The sequence below is a fragment of the Nuphar pumila genome, chromosome 15, assembly GCF_984573655.1.
Source record: "Nuphar pumila chromosome 15, dmNupPumi1.hap1.1, whole genome shotgun sequence".
Taxonomy (NCBI): domain Eukaryota; kingdom Viridiplantae; phylum Streptophyta; class Magnoliopsida; order Nymphaeales; family Nymphaeaceae; genus Nuphar; species Nuphar pumila.
Genome location: NC_143263.1, coordinates 10304096 through 10319154, shown reverse-complemented (window position 1 = coordinate 10319154; position 15059 = coordinate 10304096). Strand labels below are relative to the sequence as shown.

Sequence of the window (15059 nt, the reverse complement as noted above, 5' to 3'; positions counted from 1 at the left end):
TGATGTACCAACTGGGGTAGAGGAAGAAGCAGCAAATGATGAAACTAGTAGATTTTATGATTTACTTAAAAATGATGATGAGCCACTTTGGAATGGTTGGGAGAGTCGCACTATCTTGTTTGCAGTTCTTCAATTACTGAATCTGAAGTCCAAGTTTAATTTGAGTCAATCATGTTTTGACCGTCTGTGTTCTATTGTGAAGAGTATATTTCCCAAAGATGAGAAATTGTCATAAAATTTATATTGTGTGAAGGTTATAGTCAACGCTCTAGGTATGGGGTGCCAAAAGATAGATGCTTATCCAAATCACTGCATGTTGTATTTCAATTATCAGGAAAATAGCAGATCATGCGCGTCATGTGGGCATCCTCGGTTCGAGGCAAAGACAAGAGGCAATGGTAGCACGAGGTCAAAAGAAGTGGCATACAAGTCGCTTCGCTACTTCCCTCTAGATTGCAACGATTGTATATGTTTTCGAGAACAGCTAAACACATGAGATGACATGCAAATAAAGTTTGACATAATGAAGAAAGGATCACGCATCTTGTTGACGCGGAAGCTTGGAAGCACTTTGATCATACTCATCAGACCTTTGCAATGGAAGTGAGAAATGTTAGGCTCGGTTTATGTACAGATAGATTTAATCCATTGGGGGGTCGATCAACTCCATACTCGTGTTAGGCAGTATTTGTCATCTCATATAACCTTCCTCCAAGCTTATGTATGAAGCGTCAAAATCTTTTCTTATCTCTATTGATCCCTAGTCCGACCTCTCCGGGCCAAAATCTTGATGTATATTTAAGACCCTTGATTGATGAACTAAAAATATTATGGGATGACGGTGTTCTCACGTACGATGCCTACAAAAAATAAAACTTTAATATGAAGGTGGTTGTTCTATGGACAATCAGTGACTTTCCTGCATATGGTATGTTATCTGGTTGAAGCACACATGGGAGGTTGACATGTCTGTACTGCATGGAGGATATAAAATCTTTTATATTAAATCATGGAAGGAAGTCGTGTTGGTTTGATTGTCACAGTCGATTTCTACCTAACGACCATCCGTTCCGACGATAAAGGAATGTGTTTCGAGCATGCACAACTAAAATGAAAGGTCCACCTACAACGTTGTCTGACATAGAGATTTTAAGAAGATTGCGATACTTCCCATATGAATTGACAGATGCTCATAGTCTGATGCCCTTCCTTGGATTTGGAAAGGATCACAATTGAACAAAAAAATCTATATTTTGGGAACTACCATATTGACCGACCTTATTGATACGACATAATTTGGATGCAATGCATGTGGAGAAAAATGTGTTTGATAATGTGTTCAATACGGTAATGAATGTCAAAGAGAAAACTAAGGATAATCCGAAGGCCCGTATGATATTAAAAGTAATATATAAAAGACCAGAATTTGAACTCAAAGAGTAAAATGGCAAAATACTGAAATCAAAGGTAAGGTACGTGCTTGGACCAGATCAAATAAAGCAGGTATGTCAATCGTTGAGACAATTGAGATTTTCAGATGGATACGTCTCTAATATTGTTCGAGCTGTGAAGATAGACGATGAATAATTATATGGGTTGAAGAGCCATGATTGTCATGTCATTATGCAACGGTTGATACCTCTAGCATTTCATGATATGTTAGACAAACTTATATGGGGGGTATTATCCGAGTTGAGTAGATTTATCAATGATTAGCAAGTAATGTCATATTTTATATTTAATGTATTGCAATATTTGATGTGAATGATTTGAATTATTTGAATGTATTGAAATGTATTGCAATGATTTGAAGGTATTGCAATGTTTGATTGTATTGCATGACGTTTTTTATTCTTTGATTATGTATCTTTGATACGTATAGAGTTATGATTTGAATGTATTGTAACGTGTTTGAATGATTTGAATGCCTTGCAATATTTGAATGTCTTGCATGAAGTTATTTTTTATTTGATTATGTATCCATGAAGATATAGAGTTGTGTAACTAATCCAATTATATTGCAAGTTAAGGATAAGTTATCCATGATTAGCAAGTAATGTCATATCTTATATTTTACAGTCAACATGGCACATCTGTAATGAGACATTCAAACCAAAGCCATGATTTTTTTTAATTATTTAAGAAAAAACTTCAACTCTTAGGACATGTTTGAATCGCGGGACACCTACTGCCGCGGGGACAAAGTAGCCCTTACGACACACGTCCTATGTCTGATACGTGGTGTGGGGTGCATATCACAGATGGGACAAACAACATTCTGCCTATTTGTTTTCAATGGGACATGGTGGAACTCATAAATCTCACCTCGACAGGTCCTGGACAAATGCCTTCTGGCATGTAGTGTTTGTCCAGTGAATCAAACACGCCCTTAAGTCACATGAAAAAATAGGAAATGTAAAAAGACCTACACGCACATGAAACAACTAAAAAGGTTGGAGCATTTTGGAGTCTTAGAACTAGTACCTTTAGGGTACATTTGGCTGCTTTTTTTTAATATGAAAATGAATCACATGAGAATTGGAATCTCATGAGACTCAAAATCACTTGATTTGGAATCTCAAGTGATAACAATTCTCATGTTTGTTTAACGTGAGGAATGGAATCTCAAAAAAAAAAAAACTGAAACAAGTGCTCTCTGGTGTGAGGCCCTATTTCGGTCATGGAAGATGCATGGTGGCTCGCTGGAGACAATACTCTGGTGAGCTCTATCCATGTTGCCATTCATTCGGATGGCTGCAAAACAACAAAAAAAAAAACTAAAGGGGCTTTATGGTATGGGCCCCTCTTCCATCACAGGGAGGGCACAGAGGTGTGGTGGAGATCTCTTGAGGGTTGAACGGAGGGTAGTGGAGCTTGCCTCCGGCGTGCCCTCTACTTCTCCGTCGTTCCCCCCACTTCTCTGGCATGCCCGATGCAGGTGGAGTGGTGGGCTACAGCTTTGCCCCCAAACAAAAAAAATATATACTGAATCAGGGTTAACCGGAGGGTAGTGGAGCTTGCTTCCGGCCCTCCAGCTGTGGCGTGCTCTCCACTTCTCCGACGTGTCCTTACCTCTGGTGTGCCCTCCACTTCTCCGGCGAGCTGGATGCAGGTGGAGTAGTGGGTTGTTGCTTTATCCCCAACCCACGCTCACCTTGAGGCAAAGAAGAAAAGAACGTTGAGGTAATTCACCTTTTTACAGAGTGGAGCCCGTGGGATGTGAGTTCGAATCATTTGACAAATCTCATGATCGGTTGAACATGAGATTTGAAGCTAACGAGAATCTCTCGTTTGAACGAGAGAGTGATGAGCAAGGTTGTTAAATGCGCAAAGAGAGACGTTAGCCTGTTATGAAGCCATGCCTAAGCCTCAAGGCGTCGAAGCGTAACCTTCGTGATCAAAATAATAAAATATATAATATTAATAAAAATAAAAACTACTGATAAACCATAATTAAGTTAGACTCTTAGTGCAAGATAAAACAAGTTATATCTATAATCATGAAATCATATTGAATACAGGTGGAGCCATCTTCAAATTGACCTGTTCTAAAAATACCTTATATCCACAAAATTTTTATTGTAATAATAGAGTTCAAATACACAATTAATATAAAATAAGTTAAGTGCTCAACTATTGTACAAAATTAGACTATGATAGAAATCAGTGTTTGAATCTTGTTATTCCAACATTTACGTAAGTTTTTACAAAGGTTAAAGCAACATCTTATAATGTAACAAAGTTTCAACCCTTATAAAATCGTATTTTACTTTGAAAAATCACAATTCAATAGTCAATTAGTTGATTCTTACTATTTTGACCATGCTATGGGTTGGGTATGACCTGATTTGGACCCGTACTGAATTTGATAAGGTCAAGGTTTGGTAACAAAGAAAGGAGTCTGATTAACTATTCGGGTCAGACCCATGAAGTCCAATATAGTTTATAATATTTTATACCAAAATTAGATCCATCTCGAGTTTCATCCATAATTTTCAATATAAAAAAATATTTTTTTATCTGGTTTGGTTTATGTAATCTTTATCAGATCCAAGTATGGTCTTTCTGAAGAAATATCAGATCAGATCCGAATTTGAATTTGATATCGACACTTCCTACTCGGATTTGAGTACGGACTCACATGTAGAATATGCATATTTTAAGTATTATATTTGCTGGAAGTAGCTTCTGTAGGATCTGACCCACTTACACCCCACTTGAGAAAGCGATCGGGCGAGGCAGTGTTGCCCAACAGTACAAAGGAAAACTTAACGGTAATGAGGGATAGCGCAAGAAAATGAAAGAATGGCATGCCCGCTGCTCTCTCTCTCTCTCTCTCTCTCTCTCTCCAGGCCGAAGCCACCATCGCCTGAGAAAGACCTCTGCCAGAGATCATCTCTCGTCGGAGAGAGAGATCTACTGTCGGAGGCTCATGCCAGACTTCCTCCACGAACCACCATTATCGGAGACACCCGCCAGAGAGACAGAGAGAGAGAGAGAGAGAGAGAGAGAGAGAGAGAGAGAGAGAGAGAGAGAGAGAGAGAGAGACCCATTTTTTCCAAGTTTCTCGTTGCACCCTCTCTGCCCACTATTGATCCTTCATCACCATACCACCGTCACCCTTATCAAACCTAGTTGCATGTGAACCATCTTTCTCAAATCCCTCTTACCTTCCCCTATATCCACCTGATATTTTTACCACATTTCTCAAAACCCTCAATCACGGATAAGGACGACTCCCATACCTGAAGGAAGATCGTCAGGCCGTAGGATAACATAGGTTTTGGCCGCCAAGGGTTTGAGCGATGGGGTTTGATCGACGGGTTTCGATAGTTCTTGATCGTTGATCGACAGGAGTTTGAGCAACAAGGGTTTGAGCGCGTATGCCTTAGAAGCGAAGCGCGCCTCGACGTGAGGCGTGTGCTTCACCCATGTGAAGTATGTGCTTTGAGCCTGCAAACGCCTCCCTACAATGCCTCAGTTTTTTGCGCTTGCATTTCGCCTTTGAGGCGTACGCTTCAGGTACTGAGGCGTTCGCCTCTCACAATACTTGTGATAAGAATCACTCTCTTATCGTGTGATTGCTCCTTAATCTTCTTATGGGTAAGCCTTTAAATTCTCAATATACTTGCAATCACATTACACAAATGCAATCTGCTCAACCAGAAAATCTGGTTGTTCAAGCTCTGCTCGTGCTAGAGCTTGAGCTGAGCTTGAACAATCATTGCCCAGGATGGCTCAATTAGAGTTCAAGCAAAGCTTGGCTCGGCTCGGCTCGGTTTTTTAAAGTTTTTGAAATTTGTGTCAAAAGTTTTTTGAAATGGAATAAGATGGTGAGATTAGGAGCCTAGCTTGACCAACCATTGTTTGGTATTGGCTCGAGCTGAACACTTTTAATTTAAAATGATTTTAAAAGTTTTTGAAATCTGTGTCAAAAGTTTCTTTAAAAGAAAAGAAGCTAATGAGTTAAAACCCCTCTTTGTGACCATGTTATGAACAAAATGGATACATATATAACTATATGAGTCGAGCTTAATCAGGCTTACCAAGCTTATTCGAGTTGAACTGTTTGTTCAAGCTCAGTTCGTTTACATGTACCGAGCCTGAACCGCTGTTAAAGCTCAACTCATTTATTTTTTTGAACGAGGTCAAGCCGAGCTTAAACAAGTCGAGCCCAAGGTAACTCTGCTCGTTGTGCATCCCTAATATCGCTGCACCTGACCACCCTCTATCATCTGTTGTACAGGCTATCAGAGTGAGGCCCAACAATAAATGGATGGTGATCAGGTGACAACGACACATTGCATTTCTTCAATGTCATTGCACTTGATCCCAACACTACTAAGCATGAAATTGCATTTCAACTTCTTGTCTTTGCATGATTTTTTTTCAAATAATCGTAACGCACTATAGGTACCTATCAGCCGTATAAACATAAGTCATAACAGTCACATGCTTTGCTTGTTTTTTACATCTTTTGGTTGAAACATATAACCTCTAAAGGACATTGGGCTATGGTAAAAACCCAACAAAAAGGACATTGTCACATGCAATTGAGAATGACCACATTTTTACTTTTTTGACAACTTTAGGTTGATGTATGCTGTATAACTAAAAGGATAAGAAAGTCAGGAAAATATATGAACATTTTTAATATTCTTATAAATTTGAATATAATAAAATCAGGCCCAACCTGACTTTGTGCACCTCCTTTAATAGAAGACACTCCTAACGTGCAATGCTTGTTTGTTTGGGCCCCCTCAATGCAGCACCATGTTGTCCTGGGTACATGAATGGGCATCTTGTCTCCCATCAGATAGATCCAACCAAATAAAGACAGTTCCTGACCCGAGCCCTTTATATATTGGATCATTCAACTAGAGATCATTTATTTGAGCTTCCAAGATAGGAAGTCATAGCCCTAACTCCTGGTACCGGGGCTATCCAGGAATCCAAAGACCTTCAAATATTTTGAAACCACTAGCTTTCCTGCAAGATTACTAACAATATGATTACTTAAAAATTGGTTGACATTCAATCATTAATTTCTCTGTGATACCTATGGGATGCAAATGGATTGTGTTGAGTCAGACCTCCAACCTCAATCCCAATATCTTATTTTCGAATACGGATTTTAAATTAAGATTCAAATGTGTATTGCTCGCATCAGATCTAGACTTTTGTGTGCCTTTTACTTTTTTGGATTTGGATCAATAGATATATGTTCTGATTCAGGTCAAATCCAATACATTTGTACTTTTAGCTTATAAGACCTATACATGTCTCCAATAAGATTTGATATTACCATACAACATTTTATTTCAGATTCAACTCTATTTCATTCAATTTAGTTTGAATCCATATCTGAATCTGGGCCTATTGCTTGAACTTTAATTGAAGATAACGTGATCCAGCCTGCATTCAACCTGTTTGCATCTCTAGATGCAAACTAAAAGACAAACACTATAAGAACATGATGCAGGAGCCAAGACCCATGTCTATAAGAGTTCATTTGTATTTATTTATATTTTGAAACTTTATTTGTTATTTTAGATATTTTTGTATTTGGATCATTAATTATATGAGATCCACACATTTTAGATTAGATTTTATCTTTTTAGAAGGTAGTTTGTTTTCATTAGATTTGAGAAATTTTCTGCTTTAAAAGGAGAAGAGATCTAGTTGTCAAATCAGAATTTGAGATGAGATAAATCCAGTTTATTTAAATCTTCCTTTATTTTTAGTTTTTTCATTGCTTTTCTAGATGAAGTTAAACATTTTTAGATAACTGTAGCAGTAGGGTGTCAACGGGTTGGATTTACCAGGACCAAACCCTATATATAGGGTCCGGGTATGGTGAAAAATAAAAAGACCTGATTAAGACCCGGGTATAGTTTGTGAAATTTTATACCAGACCCAGGCCTGACCCGAGTTCCGATTAAGACCCACAATTTTTCAATGTAAAAATGATAAAAAATATTCTTTTACCAAGTATGGTCCGGGTCTGTAGCAGTAGGGTGTCAGTAGGGTGTCAACGGGTTGGATTTACCAGGACCAAACCCTATATATAGGGTCCGGGTATGGTGAAAATTAAAAAGACCTGATTAAGACCCGGGTATAGTTTGTGAAATTTTATACCAGACCCAGGCCTGACCGGAGTTCCGATCAAGACCCACAATTTTTCAATGTAAAAGTGATAAAAAATATTATTTTACCAAGTATGGTCCGGGTCTGGTTCATGTAGTTCTTATCATGTTCGGGTATGATTTCTCTTATAGTAGACCCTATTAGACTCGGTCCGGACCGGATACCATACCCAAAAATCTGGTACAAGTCTGGTTCTACCTGGGTCCAAACCAAACCCGATTAGTTGACACCGCTATGTAGCAGATAGTTTGATAGATTTCTTCATAAATCCGGTGATGGGTTTATGTCATGACCATTGTCATGCATAGGGATAAAAATGGCTCCAACTTGGTTCGGATCTAGGCATTAGCAAGTCCATCCTAATTGTAACTAGCATAATCAGATCTGGATTCAAATTAATTCATAGTCAAATGGTGATCTTCTAAAACTAAATCCAGATCCAACTAACAAGTTTTGGACTTAGATTCAAATGCAAAACTCAATACCAAGTCCAAATCTAATTATTAATCAGGATCCAACTTTGGCTACCAAATCCATTTACATCCTTGGCTATACACAAACAATTGTTTGTACTCGTATTGCATGCATACATAGGGCTGACAAACAAGTTGTTGGAGCTCGTTCAAACTCATAAAAGAGGCTCCACAAGCTGAATATGAACAATAGATGCTCGGCTCTGATCCGCTTGACTTGTAAAAGCTTGGTTGTAAGAAATATATTTTAGATCTATTTTATACAAATTTTTCAACAAAGGCATCCTCAACATATGTTGCAACGTCTCCAATATCATGCTCTTACTTTGTCTTTGTCTTATTATCAAATTTGGTGCTTTTCGATCTTCAGTTGCTATAGTTTTAAAAGGACGAAATACCATCGATCGATTCCTCCGCCATGTATTTTTTGTAATCCTATTTCTTCCAGCCCTAAAACAATATATTTTTTTTACATGAACAAGCAAAGCAAGCTTGAACTCTTCTCATTTAACTTAACTCATTATAAGCTTGAACTCGGCTGGGCTCACCACAAGAATGAGCTGAGCTTGAACACTTCAATCATTCATTTTTTTTTTTAATTTACAATCCCAGAAAACAGCAGCAGGGATGAAGACCTAGTTGCACTGCTTGCTTCAGTCTCTCATACACACACTCATCATGCTGACAACCTAAAACTCTGAAGCTAAGACCTCTGCCTCTGAGGCCTATGCTACACATTGGCTTGCACAGAGAGCTGAAGCTCATGAGAATCGAACCTTGATGAACCTAGGCCCCCACTCCACTACGCCAACCCCTCTTCGGGCCGGTTCGTTCAGCTTATTTAACAGCCCTATACACTACACTACAGACACTATTATGTAAATATTCTAAAACCAGCAGTTCATAAGTAAATCTCTCAAGAAAGCCAGTTGAATGCAATTTTCTAAAAAAGTCAAGAAGAAACTGTCAAAACCGAATACGGGGAAACAACAAAAGCGAGAGTGGGGGGGGGCGCCCTACCTTCCAGGAAGCTCCCCTACAGAAAGAGACCTTCACGTCACCCACTATTCTTTTTATACTAATATAGGAAGAAACAAACCATGGAATAATTTAAGGTAAACGAACCTAAGTTAAGAACGTTTTAGCAGAGTAGGGAAGCTTCCTGGAACCTTCACTCCACTCTCCTACTTGGGAAACTGCACCCACCACCATTTATTTGGCCCCTCCCCTGACCTGATCTTAAACCCCCTCCGCTCCCTCCTTCTTCCCACCTTCCTTTGCTCTCTCTCTCTGTAACATTCTCTCATTGGCTTCCCCACATGCTGTAAGAGGGAAGTGAAGATGAAGCTCACAAAGAAGATACCTTCTCTCTTTCGATCGACGTCGAAATCCCGGTCTCCCTCCGTCTCCCGCTCGAACCCATCGTCGTTTAGCTCGTCTTCCTCTTCCGTGGAGCTCAAGGAAACTCCCAAGAGCGTTATACCGGGGTTCTCGAGGTACCCATCTCGCGAATCCGAAGGGTGGTCGGAATACCCGTCGGAGGAGGTCCACTGCGACTTCGCGGAGGTGTTCCGGATCCTCGACAAGGACGGGGACGGGAAGATCGCCACGGCGGAGCTCGAGGACGTCCTCCGCCGGCTAGGATCCTCGCCGCCGGAGGATGTGGCGCTCATGGCCAGCCTCGCCGACGCCGATGGCGACGGATGCATCACGGTGGAGGAGTTCGGCGAGCTCGGCCGGGTCGCCGCCGGACCGGCCGAGGGGTCCGAGCTCATGGACGCCTTCCGGATCTTCGACGTCGATGGCGACGGCCGGATCTCCGCCGAGGAGCTCCGATGCGTGCTGGTGGCTCTCGGCGACGAGTGCACCCTTGAGGACTGCCGGAGGATCATCAGGAGCGTGGACTCCGACGGCGACGGCTTCGTCGGCTTCGAAGACTTCGAGAGGATGATGAAGCAGCAGAGATGGTGATGAGTTCGAGCAGAGTTTCTGTGTGAATTCGGTTGGTGGTGATGAAGAAGAAGAAGAAAAAGAAGAAGAAGAATCTGTTCCATAGTTTGGTTGAGATCCGGCCCGTTCTTTTTTTGCCTTTGGTTTATTTGTTTTTTTCTGTTTTTTGGTTGGTAGGGATATGGATGAACGACGGAGATAATCAAATCAACGGTGGTTATGAATGGTGCAAGGTTTCAGAGTTAAATCTTAAAGGCAAATTTGGTCTGTACCAATTTATTCCTTTATATTTCCGAGTGTAGAGCAAATGAAAAGATCTATATATCAATGAAAATTGTGAATGACCTCTTTGTCATTTTTAAATTGATGTCATTTATACAAAATCTGTTTGCTTGACATGTTATTGATAATTAAAAGTGAAAACAAATGGTTCACTCCATAGTGGTCTTATCGTGTTGAATAAAAGATCAATCTGAGTTTATGTTTTGATTTCAAGGAGGCTGCACTCTAAAAAGAGTGATTCTTAAGGAGGTTTTTTTTAGGGTGGTTGGTTGTATGTGGGAGCCATTGATTCATAGCTAAATGAAGCAGTTGGCATTAGTGTGATATAAGGCATGACACAGAAGTATAGGAAGAAAAAAAAATCATACTAAAAGATTAATTGTATATCTTGTATAGAAAACATAAACTTTCTTTGTATCAATGATGATGATATAATGTATATTAGTTTGGAATTGAGTTTATTAGATGCTTATTATTCTTTGATTTAGTGTTTAAATTTAAGTTTCGTGTGATATGGAACCCAACTTTGGGACCGTGAGGGAGATGGCATGAACCATTATGTTGATGGTTCTCAAAGGCCATTTGGAACTTGTAATATTCAACTATTTAGTCATAACATCTTATTGCTTCTAGCTAAAACAATGCATCTTTTGGTAATTCTATTTCTCTAGGCTCTAAAACAATGTATTTTTTTTTATAAAAAGTCAGTTTGAACTTGGCTTGTTTAACTTGGACTCATTATGAGCTCGAACACAGCTTGTCTCACCAGTCACCACGAGAATGAACCAAGCTTAAACACTTCTTGACCGGTTAGGCTCATTTACCAGCCCTATATGTAGCTCTCTATAAGTAGCTATGTTAAGTCAAACTTGTGATTCGTAAGATCAAGCTTCAGTAAATCATATGGGGTCCTTAGTCGATGATGCATTAGTTGAGTCATGGCTCACTCTTGGAACATCTTTTAATCGTGCAGCCCACTGCTTTTCTGCAATATATTTTCCATGTATCCACTTTTAGCCAACTCAATTACCTATGGTATTTCCTTAAACAACTCCACCATGGACCACCATATAGTTGAATCTTATGTTTCACACGCGCATATGATGTACAAATATGTCTAAAATATATTTTTTAGTACTTGAGCACCCTGCATGATTCGAGCCGAGTACTTATTGTTCATATTCAGCCTGCCAAACCTATTTTATGAGTTTGAACAAGCACATTACGAATCGAACATGAGTCGAGCCATGAGCAGCTCAGCTTTTTTTTCAGCCCTAGCTGCATACGAAAGAAGTCCACAACCATTCTTTTTTTGTTTTTCCTTTTTCCTTTCTAGAAATGCTAAGGTGGAGAATCGAATGAGTGTGGCCTGCCCAACCAATGGTCGAATGGCTTGCCTGCAGGTAGGTGACCTTTGCAGGGTAGGATGAAGATATACTGATGTAGGAGTCAAGAAGAATGTAATTCTAGGAAACTTACAGAGTTTTTTTTTAGAGAAAAAGCTTACAGATTTGATATCCAAACGCAGCTAGAAGCTAAGTTATCAAGAAAAATGCAAGAAAACTAGAATTTAACTGAAAAACAGTAAAACTTGAAATTATCTCATATCCTACTTTGATTGGACATCTAAATCTCTCGTCCTTCAAAAAATGAAGATTTTTTCTAATTCTAATCAAACAAAACTACTTATTATGATAACCTTCTAAAAAGATGAAACCTATTTGAAAATGTAAATCAGATACAATCATCTGAACATCTATTACAAATATCCAAACTAAAAAATAGATAGATCCAAATGATCCAATGAACCCAGCTGGGCGCCACTCTGCTCCTGCATCGGATGCCCACCGGGGTTTATTATCTAGGAGGGCACATCGCCACTCTACCTGATCACCATCCATCTGTTGCTGGGCCTCACTCTGACAAGCTGTACAACAGAACGACTGATGTTGAGGTGAGACTGAAAGCTCTGTCATTCTTATTAAACTTTGTCTTTTGACAAAGATGAACATGCATCACCAAGCCTTTGCAAGTCATTCATATGTTCTTTATAAAGTTGCTGGGGCTGTGTAACTGTGTTGGCCACACAAAGTTGCTAGCCTTTGTGACTCGTTGAACGTTTTTGGTTTGCAACCAGAAAAAAGATATCATGTAATTACTTGTAAATTTGATCTAAGTGGGACTTTAAAGTTGAGTTTGCACTTTGTACGGATCAGGTCAGAGACGCCTCTCACATATTTCCTCAGAGATGCTTAGGATGCCGATCATCACATTGATGAACGGCAACCCAAAGACTATGGTTGGATAGTTTGCCTCTCAGATGGGTCCCACAAAAATTTTCAGTCATTCATCTTCTAAATGAACTGCATCTAAAGTACAAAAAAAGAACAGCTGCAAAACAAGGAAAAATGGCTGTGTTTGGGTTGCCGTTCATCTCATGGATAAATGGCATCTAAGGTTTTGGGAGTCAAATTTGGATAAATACATTTTTGGAATGAATTTAGATAAGGTTTAATTTTATCTTGCTTGAAAATTAAATACAGTTGGCGAGCTACTCTGGCCACTGAAGATCTCTAGTTTGGGTGTGGAGGCTGTGTTGTGCCATGCTGTATTCTACTACCTTTTCTCTTACTCTGTTTTCTAGTCTTATTGCAGAATCATCAGTCCCTGCGTTTCGGTTGGGGGTACACGACTACTTTCTGCTGAGCGTTTCTTCTACCTGAGTGTGTTTACAGATGAGTTTTATCTGTAATTTTTATGTGTTCCTTCTGCTCTTCTTCTATGGTTCCTGCAGATTTATTCTTCTGCAGCAGCTACTCTCTTGTTGTGTTACCATGTAGTGTTTTGGCATCCAAATGATACCTCATCATGAGTTGATTATTGATAAGATTCTATTTCCTTATCAGGAATTAAGGATATAATGCATGTTGGCGCAATTGATGCGAGCCCGTACTAGGGAAACTAACGAGACACTTTTGAGTGTGGTTGGACTGGTGATCGACAAGTGGCAGATCAGATCTATCCCAGAGAGGGACTGTTTCAGTTAGTTAGGATTTCTCCTCTTGATTCTTTTTCATCTTGCTAACTGTTAGCGTCTCCTCCATATATCTAGCTGTAGAAATGGAATCTCCTTCCTTATTTCTATCGTATTCGGCTCTATCCATGGAAGAGATAGAACCCTTTTTGAAAAAACAGTTGAGAAAAAATTCTACCAAAGATAAGTTTTACTAGTGAGATGAGACCTAGGCTGCTAGGCAGGTGGTATAAGTTCAAATCTCATGGGTGTTCCTCCTTATCCAAGCTCTGAAGCATGGCATGGGATGCGTTGGCCTAGGAGATATGTTCTAAAATCTCTGTAGAATAAGAATCAATTTCGTATAGACTACTAGGAGTTGGAGTTCTCTTGATCACGAATCGCTCCAGTGAAAAACTTTGATGGAAGTTTGCATGTTCTAAATTACAAGGATAACAGACATTTCATTGACTTGGTTGAATCAAAGGCAAAGTTAGCGCGGCTAGGTCTCCAACCCTATAGGTGGTTTCTCCATATAAATATATAAAAAAAAAATAACTCTTAAACAGGAGGGACATAAGTCCCACAAACATGACTCAGTGGCCACAACTGCGTGCATGTGCCATAGCCCACACTCATGCCAACAATGCATCCCTCGGGGAAATGGGTAGGATCTCATTAATATTTGGTGGTGTACCCAAAATATAGCACCAATTGAAAAGGGTCAATCAAAGTCAAAATTATTTATTTATTTCAGTAAATTTATCAAAAAGTAGCCAAAGGAAAATATGGTTCGATCATCAACTAAAAACGCATATTGGACAATTGGTGCCGATCTGATTGAATGGTCCATATTCAACTAAATAAGGCCTACGATACATCTAAGTTTGTGACATAACTTATAGACTTGTAGCTTTTTGAAAACGTAAAAGAGGAGCAGGCATCGTTTGGGCTCAGCTGGACTTGGTTTCAAACTCCAATGGTATATGAAGTTGGTTGGCCCGGCTAGGTCTTGAAAGGCCAAGTTGGCTCAGTCCTTTTGCCTGGATTTTGCTAACGAACAAGAAGATTTGGAAAAACTTGTGGCCAGTCAACTTTGTAGTCTGAACCAATGTTGTCAGTATAGGTGCATATCGTCCGATGCATATATTATAGGCAGAAAATCGATACGATACTAACCAGAATCGGCTATTTTTTAATAAATGTAAAAAACATTTAAAATTATTTTTTAATATTATTTTAATGTCTTTAACACGTCATGTTTTGATTGACATGAAATATTTTTTAATTATTTTTTAGTTCAGATTCAGAACGATTCACTTATTAGCCGATTCACCTGAATTGTTGGCCACCGATACTGACAACATTCATCTCAACCAAGTTGGATTAAATCTTAAAATTGGAAATTGTCTTAGCCAACTTTTTTTTATAGGCAAGCTGGGGTTAGTCCGACCCCCACCAGTTATACAATCATACCGTTGGGTTTTAAACTTGCAACCTCCCAACACAAGGTGACAAACACTAACTGCTCATACCAGACAAGCGAAGCCCCGTTGGACTTAGCCAACTCTTAGTAAAAGATCAAAGGCACCAACGGGGCTCCAGTTATCGGGTAGAAGCAGTGAGTGCATGTCACCTTGTGTTGGGACGTTGCAAGTTCAAATCCCAATGATATGGTTGTATAACCGGTGGAG

The 15059-nt window shown here is 39.5% G+C and overlaps 1 pseudogene across 1 annotated transcript; it reads left to right on the top strand.

The window, feature by feature from the left end:
- Positions 1-9238: 9238 nt before the first annotated feature.
- On the top strand, positions 9239-10433 carry LOC149814449 (uncharacterized; annotated as a pseudogene). The gene has a single exon (XR_016427881.1). The product of XR_016427881.1 is annotated as an uncharacterized LOC149814449 (transcript).
- Positions 10434-15059: the final 4626 nt, after the last annotated feature.